This window comes from Trachinotus anak, unplaced genomic scaffold (genome assembly GCF_046630095.1).
Source record: "Trachinotus anak isolate AG129_WGS33_773 ecotype Australia unplaced genomic scaffold, CSIRO_AGI_Tana_v1 ptg000010l, whole genome shotgun sequence".
Lineage (NCBI taxonomy): Eukaryota > Metazoa > Chordata > Actinopteri > Carangiformes > Carangidae > Trachinotus > Trachinotus anak.
The window spans coordinates 27,919,387-27,935,549 of NW_027273861.1; the positions used below are offsets into that span (position 1 = coordinate 27,919,387).

The 16,163-nt window shown below is 42.8% G+C and overlaps 1 long non-coding RNA gene across 1 annotated transcript; it reads right to left on the minus strand.

The window, feature by feature from the left end:
• Positions 1 to 397: 397 nt before the first annotated feature.
• On the minus strand, positions 398 to 3,870 carry LOC139626278 (uncharacterized). The gene is made up of 3 exons (XR_011692187.1): positions 3,432 to 3,870; positions 1,776 to 1,837; positions 398 to 1,655 (listed from the first exon to the last, which is right to left on the minus strand). It is a non-coding gene; the product is annotated as an uncharacterized lncRNA (long non-coding RNA).
• Positions 3,871 to 16,163: the final 12,293 nt, after the last annotated feature.

Genomic DNA, 16,163 nt, shown 5'->3' on the forward strand with positions numbered 1-16,163 from the left:
TGATGCAAAGAAACAGGGGGCAGCTATGTGGGGTATGCACCTGGATTGTGTGGATCTGCAGAGAGTGATCACACCTGGGAGACAGGCTCAGGTGAGTTCGGAGAGCCTGTCAATCACAGTCCAGGGTTGCCCCGCGGCAGTCTGCCAGATTTACTGCCCTGCTTGGGTTTGAACCTGAGCTCCTGTTCTGAGATCTTTGCTATATAAACATGCAACCACATATTCTACACACTTGCATGAGTGTGTTTGCACACACAGACACATTGGCGCACACACACACCACACACACACAGATTATCTTGGATGTTTATACAGAATGACTCGCGCGCAGATCTGATAAGGCTTATCTGATCCGAGAGCACAGCTCATTAAATGAAGTGTAAGAAATTCTCACGCACCTGTGTGCTGCATGGAGACTGTTTGTTGTTGTTACTGGATCCAGAACATGACTGTTAACATATTTATGCCTTTGTTTCGCAAATGACGATGCAAGTCTGTTTTTGGTGAACTTTCTACAGTACATTCCTTCACCTGGGCCTTTTTTTTTTGTCCCACACAGGATTCCATCAGCACAAACATGTTTGTCTGTGCCAAGTGAGCTATTACAAACAGTAACAGATTACACGGAAATACTGGACAATCACAAGAACAAAGCTTCTTAACACACAAACAGTGTTAAGAATAGCTTTGAGCTGTAGCACCAGTTAGCTCATCTCACGTCTTTATTTCCTGGATCAGCCCACAGATATAAACAGCTTTTAAAAAATCACTGCTTCCTGTTTACAAAGTTGTCTTTACTTTGTGCTCACTAAGAACGAATCTGTGTTCTTCTTTGCTCTCTAACTTGTGTGCAGAGATTTTGTCTGTTAAACAACTTGTGTAATATTTGATATTCTCTAAACATTTGTGCACACAAATTACACAATAATGAGTTTTTCTCTTCTTGACACTTACTGGCCACCGTACATTAGAGTCCTGAGCTTAGCTTTATAGACCAGTTTAACACATCATTGTGACAATATAATATCTCCATGTTTGGCACATTTAGCACAAGGCCTATGATAAAATGAGTCAGTGAAGGTTGATACATAAATTTGGAGGTTTAAGAATAATATACACTGAACAAAAAAATAAATGCAACACTTTTGTTTTTGCTCCCATTTTTCACAAGTTGAAATTTAAAATCTAAAACATTTTCTAACCACACAAAGGACGTCTTTCTCTTTCTCTTTCCCTTCTTGTTTAAATCCATGTTAGTGAGCACTTCTCCTTTGCCAAGAAGATAATCCATCGACCTGACAGGTGTGGCATATCAAGATGCTGATTACCCAGCATGATTATTGTACAGGTGTGCTGTGGGCTGGTCACAATAAAATGCCACTTTAAAACGTGCAGTTTTTATTTTGGCCGTCTTCAGTGGCTGTGTGAAATTGCTGGATATTGGCAGTAATTGGAAGATGCTGTCTGTCAAACATGCAGATCCAGAGCATCTCAAACATGCTCAGTGGGTGACATGTCTGGTGACGACGCAGGCCATGCAAGAACTGGGATGTTTCAAGCTTCCAGGAGTTGATGCTGCAACATGAGGCGATGGCGGCAGACGAATGGCATGAGAAAGGGCTCGTCACCGTATATCTGTGCATGTGTGTTCAAACCTTGAAAAATGGGAGTAGAAACAAAAGTGTTTTTATATTTATTTATATTATTGTTCAGTATATTAGCAGTTTGAAGTTCACATTTGATGTGGGGGTTGTGTGAGGGACTCAGTGTGTTACCTGCTGCAGATCTGGATCAGCGAGCTGCCAGTGCACCGGCACAGAAGAAGAGCGATGTGTTGCTGTGGACGGGGTCAGCAGATAAAAAAAAACGTGTTTTAGACACTTTTTTTTTTTTTTTTTTTTTAAAGACGCCCACCAAAATGATCCGATACCTGTTGAAATGTACACCTCATTTAAAATATTTTCAGTGTTATTATCTTCCCGTCAAAACAAAGTGAAGTTTAGCTCTTTCTGATTCACTCCTCTGACCTGCGGCTGCGGCGTAATACAGTGAGCGCTGTAGGTATGTTTGTGCGTAGGAGTACGGCAGTTAAACAGTTGAGAAAGATGTAGGACCAAAACAAAGTGCTGTTTTGACAGGGAGATAAAGCCCTGAAAACATTCTAAATGAAGCCTACTTTTACATTTTTTTTCTGCTGACCCCGTGCACAGCAGAACATCGCTCTACCAGTGTACCAGTCCTCCTGGCTGCTGCTCCTAACTGGCAGCGCGCTACTGCAGGTAACACACTGTGCATGAATACCTCACACAACCCCATGTCAAATAACTCAAACTATCCCTTTAAGATTAGATGTGTGAGTGCGTGTTTAGTATTTGTTCATTCTAGAAATGCACACCACTGTGCCAGCAGCTAAAAAGTAGTAGCCCTGCTGTTTCAGTTCTTATCCTCAGTTCAAAAGGTAAAACATGAAAAGGCGAACAAAGAGAAGAATCTTCACTTGATGTTTTCCTCAAGCAAAACTTCATTTGAAGATCAAAAAGAACAAAAAATCTAGTTGTGTTTTCTTTGAAGTGTTAAGACCTCTCAGGAAGTCTGATGTGCTCTTAAAAACACAAACACATTTTTCGGCGAGGTTAAAAAAACCAACAAAAAAACAGCCTCTTAAAAGCTTAGTGACAGTATCTGATTGATTGGTTGGTGGACTGTGTTGTCATGCTATGCTACGCAGTGTGCTGCGGCTGCTCCACACAGTCAGATCAGATCTGCAGCCCCGCCTCCGTGATGTCACACACCGCGCTGAGCGTGCCAGTGCTCTGAACTGACAGAAAATGCCCGCATTCGCTGGCACGTTATTGTCGCATGATAATCTGGCTACAGCAGAAACAGCGCAGTGATGAGGGGGCTGATAGTGCTGCAGCCAGCCGCCAGTGGAGCTGCTCTACTGAGTGTGCAGAGGAGAAGTGTGATAAGATTGTTACATCTCTGCTGCTGGTAAAGCACATGGCTCTGAGGGACGCATCTGAGCCACCGTACCATTTTACAAGCTGCTTTTTTTTTTTTTTTTTTTTTTTTTTTTTCTTTATCTTCAACTTAAACGCAACTTGTTATCACATTCAACAATCTGATCAAAGGGAGACATACTGTAAATCACATGGAGTCTGGAATAACAGAAGCATGACAGTAATGATAAATTTGAAAACATGTTTTTTTTGTACTACTGAGACCACTCCCTTCTCCAGGGAAGTTAGTGCAGGAGCCCAGGATTTCTATCATGCGTGTCCTTGTGTATTTGTGCATTTGCATACTCCAAACCTCATAAAAACTACCACAACTGATGTAGATAGTGGTGTTTAACAGGTGGAGGTTTGATAGCAGGAGATTGTCCTTCTGTTACAATAGTTAACGAAGCTCAAGTCACTGGAAGAACTCACCAAAACAGCTGCATGCAATTGGTTTCCCTTCCCTGCCACTGCAACGTTTCAACCTCAAAGACAATGTAACAGAAATTGTTATACGTCTAAAGACGCTACCACATGATGTATACTATATTGTTGTTATGTAATAATTAGGGCTGTCGGCATTAACGCATGAATTTTTTTGAGCGTGTTAATCGCATGCCGCCAGAGATTCTTTATTTTAATGCTGTCACTGCTGCTGTTACCAACGATTCTAGAGCACTCCGTTCTAGAATCGTTGGCTGCTACTATTTTGACCCTTTGATGCACCCTTACTTGTTGTCAAGCTGCCACAGACACTTCCTACAATGATTTTACATGGCGGAGCAAGATACTTCATGGCAAGTCATGTCTATGGGAGTAAAAGGCGGCGGTTCCAGTCTGCATAAAGGGGCGTGTCGGGAGACCTAAAGTGTTTAAATCCAACGGCTGAATCGTCATTGGTGAAGATCGAATGAGTTGGAAAATAAAAATATGACTTACCCAGAGCTCGTCTACGGATAAATAAATTATCAGACATCTTCATAATTACATGTCAGACATGCTAACGTTAGCTTCTAGTTCAAACAGACTGATGGTTATGTGTTGTCAATCAAGAGAAAACTGTTCTGAAATGCAAAATAATAGAATTTTAATCGTGATAAAATGTGATTAATCCCGATAAAGAAAGAATTAATCGTTTGACAGCCCTAATAATAATAATATATAATGACTTTTCATCAAGGAGACTTTTCTCTCTCCATTTCTACACTAGATATACTGGCACAGAATGTTGTAGCGACATTAATGGTTTCCAGTATCCCAGTGATTTTGGTGTTTGGTGATCTTCGGTGTTTTTCTCAGGTGGGTGAGGTTGACAGTTTTGGTTTTCAGTGACATCTCTTAAAAAATACTGCTGTGAAAACTACTAAAGATAGTCACCAGTGGATAAATAAAAAAACTTTGGTGATCCTCTTCTCTAATTTTTCAAGCGTGATCAAAAGTTTCCCCAACACCTTGATTTATGACCAGATACCTGCAAAATAAAATCCCTCCCATCATCCTCAGCTGTTTTTTTGTATTTAGTGTTAATTAGGAAAAATGAGCATGCTAACAGGTGAACCTGGTAAATATTACCTGCTCAACATCTGCATGTTAGCATTTCACTCTGAGCATGTTAGCAGACTGATGGTTGCATTTAGCAGCTCAGCCGCTGCGAGCCTGACCGTGGGCTCTGCTTGTGCACATCTGTACACTCTGAAGTTTTGTCGTCTTATTTACTGTCAACTCAGCCTGAGTCACTCGAGAGAGAAATTCTGAGAGGTGACGATTCATCCTCAGTGCCACACCTGAGCATGCCGGCACAGCAGTGGAACTATAAATAAACTCTTTGTTGTTGTTGTTGTTGTTGAGGGCTGGTGCTTTATGCCATCAGCCAAAGTTTCCATAGACATATAATGATGTCAAACAGATTATTTCTGACACTATAGGCTGCAGTATATACGCAAAATCTGACAGACTGACAGCAGCCGTGCTGTAAATGACCTGGCAAACACACACACACATACACACACTCGATAAATCAGCTCAGGTGCTCAGCAGGAGAATGGGAGTGTGTGGAGTAGGAGGTGGGCTTAAGGTTAAAACCATAATTATGGGCTTGGTGTTATTTTTAGGGCTGCAGTCAGAGAGCTAACATGTAGAACAAAAACAATAACAGAAACTGCTGCAGCTCTTAAGCCACAGACAAACATGTACTCCTTACCGTCTACCCAAACCCATATGAGTAATGTCAGACCTGATTCATCAGCCTGGCATGACTGCCTAAATCCAAATACCAAACCTGAGACTAAATAAAAGCCAGGAAATTTAAATGAGCTTTGTTTGTGACCATGGAGGGAACCCCCAGTATCTCGTGATCCCTGCGCTATTGATATCTGTCAAAACAAGATTTCAGAAGAACCAGTTTTTTAATTGAGCCTACACACTCACACTCACCGGCCTAAACTGCTCAACACACACGCGATGGCATACAACCAGCAGTGACTCACAGCTGTTACCTGACACTATCACACACTGTGAAACAATAGCCGGGTTACCCTCCGAGTCGCATACTGTCGGAGTCTGTTTCCTCATATTTCACGTTAATCCTCTTCTCAGACAAACACGGGTTAAGAGCTGATGGCACAAGTGTGTTTGGACATGCCGAGCCAATGGCCAGGCTGCATGTGACAGGTGATCTGTCACGCTCACTGTAGGGAAACCATCGGTGAGCACACAAGCCCCCCCACCCACCCACCCTCACAAGAACTAGGGTCAGAATGATAAGATGCTAGATAGGGGCTGCGTTACGCCAGGTGATGGGACAGCAGGGCACGGGTCAATGTCATTCATGAAATATGCTCAACCCACGATAAGAAAGGTCACAAAAACATGCCTGTTATGCAAAATGCAATCTAAACATTGCATAAAACTGAGAGGCGTCTGGTATTGTTAGCGTGATCCCTCACCTGTATGTGTGTATGTGTGTGTGACGTGTGTGTGTAGGTGTAAGGAATTTATTTTTCCATCGAGTAAATCTCGAGCCGTTGTGGCGTGGCCCTGCGTGTCTCTGTGAAGCAGTTCACAATATAAACTACAAAGTATAAACAAGCAGAGTCCTACAGTCGCACTCAGCTGCAGGGACTGAGCAACAAGCTCTGAGAGGCACTAGATTATCTTACGTTTGACAAACCTGCCACTTGAGAACAAAAATTTTAGACCTATGATTTTTTTTTTCCTTTCCCTTGTGCAGTGACAAATATGTGTGTGCATAAAACAGGAGGGGCCCGTGCTGGCACTGACACTTCTACTCTTTTCCAGACAAGGTCAAGTTCATTTATAGTTTATTAATGGGGCATGCTTTAAAAAACTGTGCTTTTAAAGAAAGGTGAAAATCAGTGATAGAGGAGGTATTCAGATCATTTCGTTAAGTAGTAAAATATATATATATATATATATATTGTATACTATGTAAAGGTCCTGCAGAGTGAAGAAAGTATTAAAAGTATTAAATGGCTCCTTTTAATGAGTCACTAATATCATCAGATTATCGCTGACATGTAAGCAGCATTTTACTGCTTTAGCTGATCGAGGAGGAGCCAAATTGAACTGTTTTACATGGTGTTGTGAAGTTGTATTTTAAAAGCTAATCATATGTTTTGTGATGTAAAATCTGAAATGTAAGGAATGAAAGAATAAAATGGCGTGAAATGGAAATACTCAAGTAAAGTTCCTCCAATTGAGCACAGTACTGAGTAAATGTACACAGTTACTTTCCACCACTGATTAAAATGAAAATCACCAACAAACTGATTATAACATTGCAAATGGTATTTTACTGTGGAAAGGAAAGAATAACAGCAATAGGCTCACAATGACATTTGTGGAGAAACAGTCATCAAAAGGTGGAGACAACTTGAAGCTCCATGTTTGTACTTTGTTGCCAAATCCCTCAATAAAAGAAATGACAGTAATTTTCCATTTGCCAACAGGGAGAAAAAAACACAACCAGAGTCTCTGTCACTAAAGACGACAACCTTTGTCAGAAATATATTTCAGAATTTCAGAAACATATCTAATTTCACTTTTTCTGACTTTATCTTATATTAATTAAACTCCAGGTCTGTACTGAGGGTTAATATAGTTTGAAAACATAATCATATCTGTTTCTATATAATGTGAATCAGCTAAAATGATGCAGTAGAGTTGTTGAGCTGCAGGATTCAGACTCAGTCAACGTCTGGGTTAGTTGTAACTGTAACTCTGTTAAAAAATGGACCAACTTCGCTCCAATTTACACGGCTGTTACATTAATGGTTTATTTAACACATGACAGTGGTGTAGCACTCGAGTCCAGGTCAACAGAGTCCTGATTCTCAAGACTCATGACTGGACTTGGACTTCAGCACTGATTGCATTCAGACTCAGAAGCTGGAGACAAGGACTGTGATTGGTTTTGTTAGTTTGCAGTGCGTTTGTTTGGCTATTGTTTCACACACAGTAAATAAACTACCTTAAAATGGTGACAGCTGTGTCACTTATTTCTATATCAGCTCTCTGACTGAGCCAGAGTGGAGCACTGGAGCCCATCCTGGAATCAGCTCATACTCAACCTCGATGACTCGGACAGAGACTCAAACACTGGATACTCAAGACTCGACTAATGTGAAATTCTAACATCTTCAATTAATACATAGATCAAAGCCTTTAAAACAAAAGAGAAGGTGGAGACAGTCTCTGAATAACCTGAGGGTGGGGCAGCTTGTATCTGGCCTAGGAAGAGAAAGACATGATCAAAAGGCCTGGTGGCTGGATGCAAAGAGGACGTCGCTCATATGTAACTGGACATAAAAACATACAAATGGTGGTTTAGAGTAGGTTCTCTATACCCAAAGCTACTAATGTTGTTGAGATACTGAGGCAATGAAGTCACTGTCTCCAATCTCCTATAATAATAACAAACTTTTGAAAGCTCATTATGCATCTTCCACCACAAGGCTGAGATGGAATTCGTAAATCTCTCAGTTAAAATTTGGAGCGCTGCTAAAATCTGGTGCTTGGTCCCAAAAAGCAATAAAAAATGTATTTGGTGGCTGACAGCTATAAATAACAGTCTGATCCTCGTGGCTTCAGCAGAAGTTCAGATGTTTGCTCCGACACAAAGGAAGCTGGTGAAATAAAAAGATCCAGGGTTGTGACTGCAGCAGCAGCAGCAGCAGGCCTCTCAACCAGCGCTGCATTCCCTCTCTCACACATGGACCACCTGGGTGATCTGTTTATGGAAGCCATCCTGGCTTCTGGCCCTGAGCACATTCGAGCTATTCATGCCTCTTTTGTTTAAAGAAAGTCCATTTATAAAGTCTACTGCACAAGCAGTATGCAGATTAGAAACAGAGTGACTTCTCCAATCAGCCCGATGCTTTCAATCTGGACAGAAGGCAGCTCAGTTCTATAACGTAACCAGCGGGACATTAAAGGCTTGTTACACTGTTCTGGATTAACATGAATCCTTTGGTGGATCAAATATAAGAGAAATGTCCTGAATCTCTAGAAATCTCATAAAATGATCCCATGCTCCCAGAGGAACATGATGTAAACTTTGATTTAAAAAAAAAAAGGGAAAGGAGGAGCCGGTATTACGTGTATGTGCCGTGCGAGACCAAAGTGTTTCCACAGGTTAATTTGTAGGGAGCAGCTCCCGCTGTTATCACGCACTGCAAAGCACTTTGTTTTGCTGCTGCCGTGAAAAGTGTTTTCAAGCTAACCCAAACACAGTCTATAGTAACAGTGATATTATCTACCTGAGCACGCGGGGCCCACCTGCGGGGCTCTGACACAGCGAGGGAGATGTTTTACCTTGTCTGCACGAATGGGCCCGGAGCAGAGGAGGGAGGCGGGGTGGGAGGGGGGTTACGGGGGGCGTGTGGGAGGAAAGACACAGAGAGGGGGCAGGGGAGGTGGGACGGAGGATTTTACAAGCTAACACGCATGATGCTGTTTGGGCAGGTTGAGCCTGCAGACTCACTGACTTTTCATCAGCTAGTTTTTCTTTGCCTTAACGGCCACACTGTAATTAATCAGATGTCTGGGTTGGATAGGCACGCAAGGGCTGGGTTCAAGACCTTTTGTTTGGATAGATGCCTGGTCAGGTGTGTAGCTGTATAAATAGTTACCGCCTGTTTTTCTCACAACGCCTTAGAGAGAAAGTTCAATTAGAGTGGTGTGGCAGCAGCACATCTCCCGACATGAACAAGCTTCACACTGAGGCAATTATGGGTTTTATCTTTTTTAGAATAAGTGGAGATCATTGGCTTGTTGGCACAGATGATTCAATGACACATTTTTCTATTTATACAACTTCTAACCCTTCAGTGAACTGCAACAATCTCGTCCCGGCACTAAAACTGTAACCGACGGTTTCTCCCTGAGACACTGACTGTGAAGGTCACACACTGTCGCACTGCTGCATCAGCAAATCCTGCATTTCCCGTCAGTGAGATGGGGCTTACCCATGATAACCGCCCATCCCAGTGGACGAGCAGGTGCTGCTGTTTCTGCCTGTAAACTTTTATAACTCCCCTCCATCCACCTGGCTGCCCCAATGGCCAAACCTGTTCCTCCGGCATGCAGGGGGAGTTAACATATCTCAGACTGCGTACAATCAATGGCCGGATCTATTTCCAAATTCAACAGGAGAGTTGGGGATCCTGCCAAAAATCACACCGAGCTCAAACAGCTGAACGTCAGCGCCTGGCAAATGGGTGGCATTCAACACAACTGTCGATAGTGTTTCAGTATATTCATGAGGGTGCTGTCATTTCATCTTTTATCTTTTTTATCAAGAAATTCACTGAGGAGGATAAAATGATAAATATGGCCTGTGTGCTTCTGTCTGAGACAAATCTGTGAATGCATTTTTGATTTCTATACAGAGCAGCTGCGTGACGTCCTCTCCTCACGAAGCTACTGAGCACGCTTGACAGTGTGTTTCAGTATTGACACAGCTTTGCTTGGTTATGACAAGATCAGAGGAATAAGCTACAATGCCCATCTTCATTGTAATATAGACATATGTCGACCAACTGCAACACAATGGGGCTTTATTTGATTCTGTATGACAGTGGAGTTCAATGGCATAGACGCTATATGTGTTTATTTAGAAAATAACTGTTCTCACAATAAAGTTATTGTTGGCTTTGGATTTTAATTTTTTTTGGTGTTCGTTATAATAATAAAAAAATATAAAACCCAAGCCTGATCCTTTAATATGTAATAAAACGTTAAAGATGCAGGACATCATTCCTCATCCTCATCATCATTGTCTGTGCAGTTTGCCTTGATTTCTCTAGGATACATAAAAGTCTGTCCATTATGTAACAGATATATATTCCACTGTCTAGGATTTTATAATATCTAATAGGTTTTATACCAGATGGGTGCTGTGGTGTGTCGTGCAGCCAGGCAGCTGCTGTTTGCTCCGGTGGATCAATGCTGGAGCGGAGGCAGGACACATTACAGCCCTGTGGGCCAGCTGGAGGAGATTAGGACTTTTTTTTTCTACCCCCAATCAAACTTCCGATCCTTAATGATATTCATTTACGAATTATCACCAAATCAATATCTAATAGCACTTACGACAAACAGTAACATCTGCCCAGGAGCCAGTGTTTCTAATTGTCCTTGCAGCGAGCCATGTAAAGCCTACAGAGATTCTTTATTTGATATTTGAGTTGGGATAAAAAAAAAAAAAGAGTTTCTCTACTCTGGCGTCAGGACCTATCATGGTTTGCTTGATATGCAAACAGAGATGTGGTTAATATGTTTGTAGTTATGATTACTTCATTTCTTTATGGTCCATTTGGAGCTTCGTCTCTGCACTTTGAAGTACAAAACTGAACTGTTTCCTCAAATTCACATTAAAGTCTGACAGCTGTTGACCTCCAAAACGGGGCTGTAGTCCAGAAAAGTCTGAGAAAACTGGAGGTACATGCTCACACATGTAGTACATTTGCAGTCTAAGCAAAAACTAAGGGAGAGCACCAGTGATCCCGTGATTGAAGTGCTGAAATAAGTGATGTGCCTGCTTTATAAATTACTGGCTTTTAACCCATTTCCGACTCTTTCTTATGCTTCCTAGAAGCTAAGAAAGCCACTGATCTGCAGCTTGCAGGTAAAGAGACCTGGTTCAACTCTGGGTCTAAGAAGAATTGAAGTGTCATTCTGGCAATTTAGCAATGCACTCCCATAAAGCAAACTCACAAGAGGCAGTTGAGGCTGAAATATTCAGATTTTTAGTCTCAAATATAGGTCCAGCCACCCCAAACACTGAAGCCTACATTTCCCATAATGCAACCCAGTGGCATCTTCTGTTATAAACTCTTAACTTTTGTTATAAACCCTACACTTAGATTAAAATGCAAATTATTGGCCTTTGAGACAGGAAAATAAAAAAGCCACGTATTAAAAGAATTTAAGTATAGAGCTGGGATAGTTCTTTTAAAACTGTTAATTTTGGTTCTGGTGGATTAAAAAGGGAATCTAAATATAACCCATAGACTACTGTATTGCTGTCAATCATTGAGATGTTTGTTGGGGTTGTCTGTGGGACGATTCCTTGGTAACAGCTCAAATTTGATGCAATGTTTGCAGTTAAACCCCCGGAGCTAGATGTTCCACCTCTCAATCAAAGAAATAAGAGGGGCGTTTAAGGTTCAGACGGCGCAAAAATAGCGCTACGGAGCCCCGCGGTAGGTTGAGAGGCAGGCGAAGCATCTCGTGCAAACCACTATGCGTGAGTAGAGTGTTTGGATCCTATTTCAAGTTTAGACAGAAAAGGGCTGAACGGCTGCCAGGTAAACAGTACAGCACAGGTACTGATTTGGCCCTGTGTTTATGCTTACACAAAAACAGCCTACAGCGCTGCTGAATGGAGGTAGGTCCTATCAGCTGCAGCGATAAAGCGAGGTGTCTATGCCTGAGATCAATCATTGCTCCTTTTTTCTTCTTTATCCCCCCTCCTCCCCACCCAAACTCCCTCAACGCCTCCCAGCTCAGCATGCAAGGGGACTCTAGCGTGTGAAGAGTTGAAATGGACGATAGCAGCAGATAGGGCAGGAATCAGACCTGTGCTGCCTGCATGATGCAGGTTCACCAAGAGACATGCACTAACAGTAACATTTTACAGACAGGATTACGCTGTGCTCTAAGGTCTGTGTCAACCCTTGTTGGGGTTATGTTTAAGTTCATGTAGCCTGCAGACCATTATCTGATCGTTAGGTTTGGAAAGTCTGTTGAAAGGCTAAGAGGTGTTCAGATGACGGTGCAGACTTTGGGGCAGCACAATGTCAACAATAAAAGGAGGTATCCATACATGCAACTAGAATATGCAAATTTCACATCTGCTAATGTGCAGTCATATAAACTGTTCATGCAGAGTTAGAAAACTGCTTTGAAGGAGGGGTGTGAGTGTCCACTGGGCACCGCTTCTTTTAGGGTAAGGATTCATTTTTTGCCCTCCAGAAGGGGCACTTTGGGTGAACCTGAGGGGAACTTTGTCCAACCAGAGGGCACTTTCGGTCTAGGAGGACCAAAGGAATACATGGATAAACTTACTGGGCACTGCAGAAGCAGATCAAGGTGGCATTTGGACCGCTTCGAAGGGCACATAGCATCCACCATGAGTGGGCCAACTAGAGCTGCACTTAAGCTCACCAAGAGGGCCACTTGAGAAAGAGCAGAGAACCTAAACTAACCAGAAGGTCACTTGTATCAACCAAATGAAAATGATGAGAGTCACTTGGGGAAGAGTTGCACACTGTTGCCAACCAGAGGGACACTTGGACTTAATCAAAGTTACACTTAAGATAACCAGAGGGGGTATAGGGTTGAACACAGGGACCTGTCGGCCAACCATATTGGGACTTGTATCAGCAACTGCTTGGGCTGACCAGAGGGTCACTTAGGTCAATCAGAGGGAAAACTTGGGGACCAAAGGAACGCTTTTGCCAATCAAAGGGATATTTGGGCTGACTAGAGGGGCAGTAGGGCCAACCAGAATAGCTCATTTGCTGACCAGAGGTGTCCTTGGTCTGATCTTAGGGTCATTTGGATCCATCAGATGGAGAAATTGGGCTCAACAGGGTCTTAAAGGGATCAGAGGAGCTCCTTTATAGACAAGAGAGAGGCACTTGGACTGACCAGCTGAGCACTTGCGGACTAGAGGCACTTAAAAAAGGTCTTGCACTTGTAACAAGACCACATTTTAAATCCCTCTGGTGTGGCACAATTAAGGTTCCAATTAGCGCACAGACATTTGTGGCATAAGTTTTGTAAAGAAAACAGAGCAAACAGGGCAGCAACCTCTCTTCTTTGCACGCCACCAACATAAAAATAACATTGCATGTATCAAGCTAATAAGATACAGGGGGGACCCAGAATTACATCACTGCCTTTGCGTGTAGTCACATGGTCCTAGTAGTGCCAGGCTGCCTTTCACCTGTGCTTCACCTGTGCTTCACCTCTTTCCTTAATTACTTTAATTACACCCTTGTTGGCTCCGTTTATTTATATGTATCTATTTTTTTTCCCCTGTTGGTCTGGCAGGGTGTGAACACCTCAGGTAAGAATGCAGGAGAACCCAAAATAGCAACGAGCGGCTGCCAACTGACTGCGGGATATACTGCTTCACTTTATCAGATTTCATTTATTAATCGCTGACACAGAAGCAGCAGAGATTTACACTCTTCAAACCACAATTATTAAACCCTCGGTGAGTCACTGCATGTACTGTATTTGTGTATCAGGTATCTCGCCATATGTTTCTGATGCAGCAGTTGCCCAAGAGTGCATCTGATACGGAAAGTTCTCATGTTATGTATCAGAGCAGCTTCGTGGGAACTTTCTGTTTGTCACTCCTAAGTGTTCAGGTGTGCCTCTGATTATATGGACTGGATGACCCCCCGCTATTTATCTTCCAAAACACAAAGGTATGATTCCACAGGAGCATAACAAAACAGGCAGCAAACGTTTAGAGGGCCGCATTGTTGGATAATTACAGTAATCACAGTTTGAAGAATAAACTAGATGGAATGTACGCGTCTTACTCTTCACACATGTGCGATCTCACACACTTTCACACCCACACCTGAGCAGACGCCCAGCTGCAGACAAACATACACTCCCATATACAAACCCCTATACTGGTGCCTACTGCGCCGAGTGCAGGAATGAGAGGAATTGATGAGGAATGTCTGACTTTAAGGTTCGACACACTGCGGTACCTACTTGTGCGCCCCAGTGAAGCATGTCTGTTATCAGCGGCCTCTGTCAGAGACTAAATCTGCTGCAGGGAATCTTGGGAATCTCAGCTACGCAGCGCCTCTTGTTGCTGTTCCTCCCTGTCACACACAGCCTGTACTTTGTTTATACAAAAAGACATGGGGGCTGGACACCCTTCACTCACAGAGAAGAAAGAAAACAAAGATGAGATACAGGTAAGAAGTCATCCACAGACATGCAGACAAGGGTTAGCGTGTGAGCGCAGACCGCCGCAGAGGTGGGGCTATTTTTGGAGCTGCGAAGGATTCACCCACTGAATTTACATTACTCAGATTCCATTCATGTCAGCACTTAAAAGAGATTTCTCCTGCTGCTCAAAGAAGACACTTGAAATCTCAATAGGTAAGCTAAATCAACAAAGTGCCAATTTTAGACGCGTTAACAGGTTATATGAGCACAGTGTGTTTCTTTAGTCTCAGTGTGGAGCCAAGTCGACTCCTCTGACCTCAATGACCTCGCAATTAAGGCGATTTCATAACATTAAATATATCATCTTCTGCGAGCACCTACAGGTAAAAGATGGTCCTGACCTTCTCCGATGATGTGATGTTCTGAAATCAGCCTTAATCCAAAGATCCTGGAGAGAGACGATAATGCAACCCTTCACTGGTGCCTGTGGGGAAACTGTCTTTCCACTCCTGATTTCAAATTGCCATGTGGAAGACAAAAACGGTAAAAACAGGTGTGTTCGCCTTTCCCACCAAATCACTTCAGTGCAGGTGTGTGTGTGTGTGTGTAGCCATCTTGGCAGAGTAACTGAAATCAAATACAACCTCATCACACATCTGCACACAGGCACACCTACCACCAGCCAGAACTCTCTTTGTGTCTCGTCGAGTGTTGTGCAGCGGCGGGGATAATGATAGCACACATGCCGCTGCTTCCCTCAGCTCTGGTTTTAGGCTCACAGCAGTCGGCCTCCTGAGTTTCAACGAAAACATTTTGGTTTCAACTCTCCAGCTGCTGCAGCAACATCCCAGTGAGAGAAGGAAGCAGTTTCCACAATCTAAATTTGGTTAGAGGACGTCTGATGACCTTTGGTCTCTCTGACATCCTTTATCCCGTCACGGCTGACACTACAGCGTTTCTGATATCAACACTGGCTCTGGATGATTGGATAACGTGTCTTACTTTGATGCACGAGACTGTGCTTCAGGTTCTCTCTCCTCAGCCTTTCTAGGAAACTCAGTCTTTCTTTAAAGCCACATTTTGGTTGTGGATGTTTGTGGACACATTTTTAGGATTGCAAGAACGTTTGGGGCCCCTGACAACAGTATAATCCCTGGAATGGTCCATGGCCCCTCTCCAGATGTGGGCCCCACTATGACACCTCTGTTGTGAAGTAATTAACAGACATAAACAGTTTTATTGTTGCCACATAGAATTCAGCACTTTTGACAAAAACAATCCCAACTCAAGGTCCAATTGCTTGCATTTTGCAGAGCTTTCAACCATATCCAATGGCTCTCATCAGTGAATGGAGTGTGTTTATTGGAGACTGAGCTTTTGTTGATGTGATTTCCCCACAACCTCTTTGGCAGTTGAGCAAACTCCATCTACCATGTGTTATGGTTGAAAGGCCAAGGGAAAACTAGTAAGTTGACCTTGAGTTTTATCAACCCACTACTTCCAACTGCATGTTTTTCCGCTCAGAAGGCCTCAGATTAAATGCTTCATATCCTGAGATGAAGACACTAACAGAGGGACACAGCGCTGATTGCACCCGGTCACTCTTCAGAATGAACATTTACAAAAGGTCGACTGTAAACTGACTGACTGAAACAACATAACTCACCACAATCACACACACAATCTTGTTCCATTTCTACTCCAGCATTTGAAAATGACAAA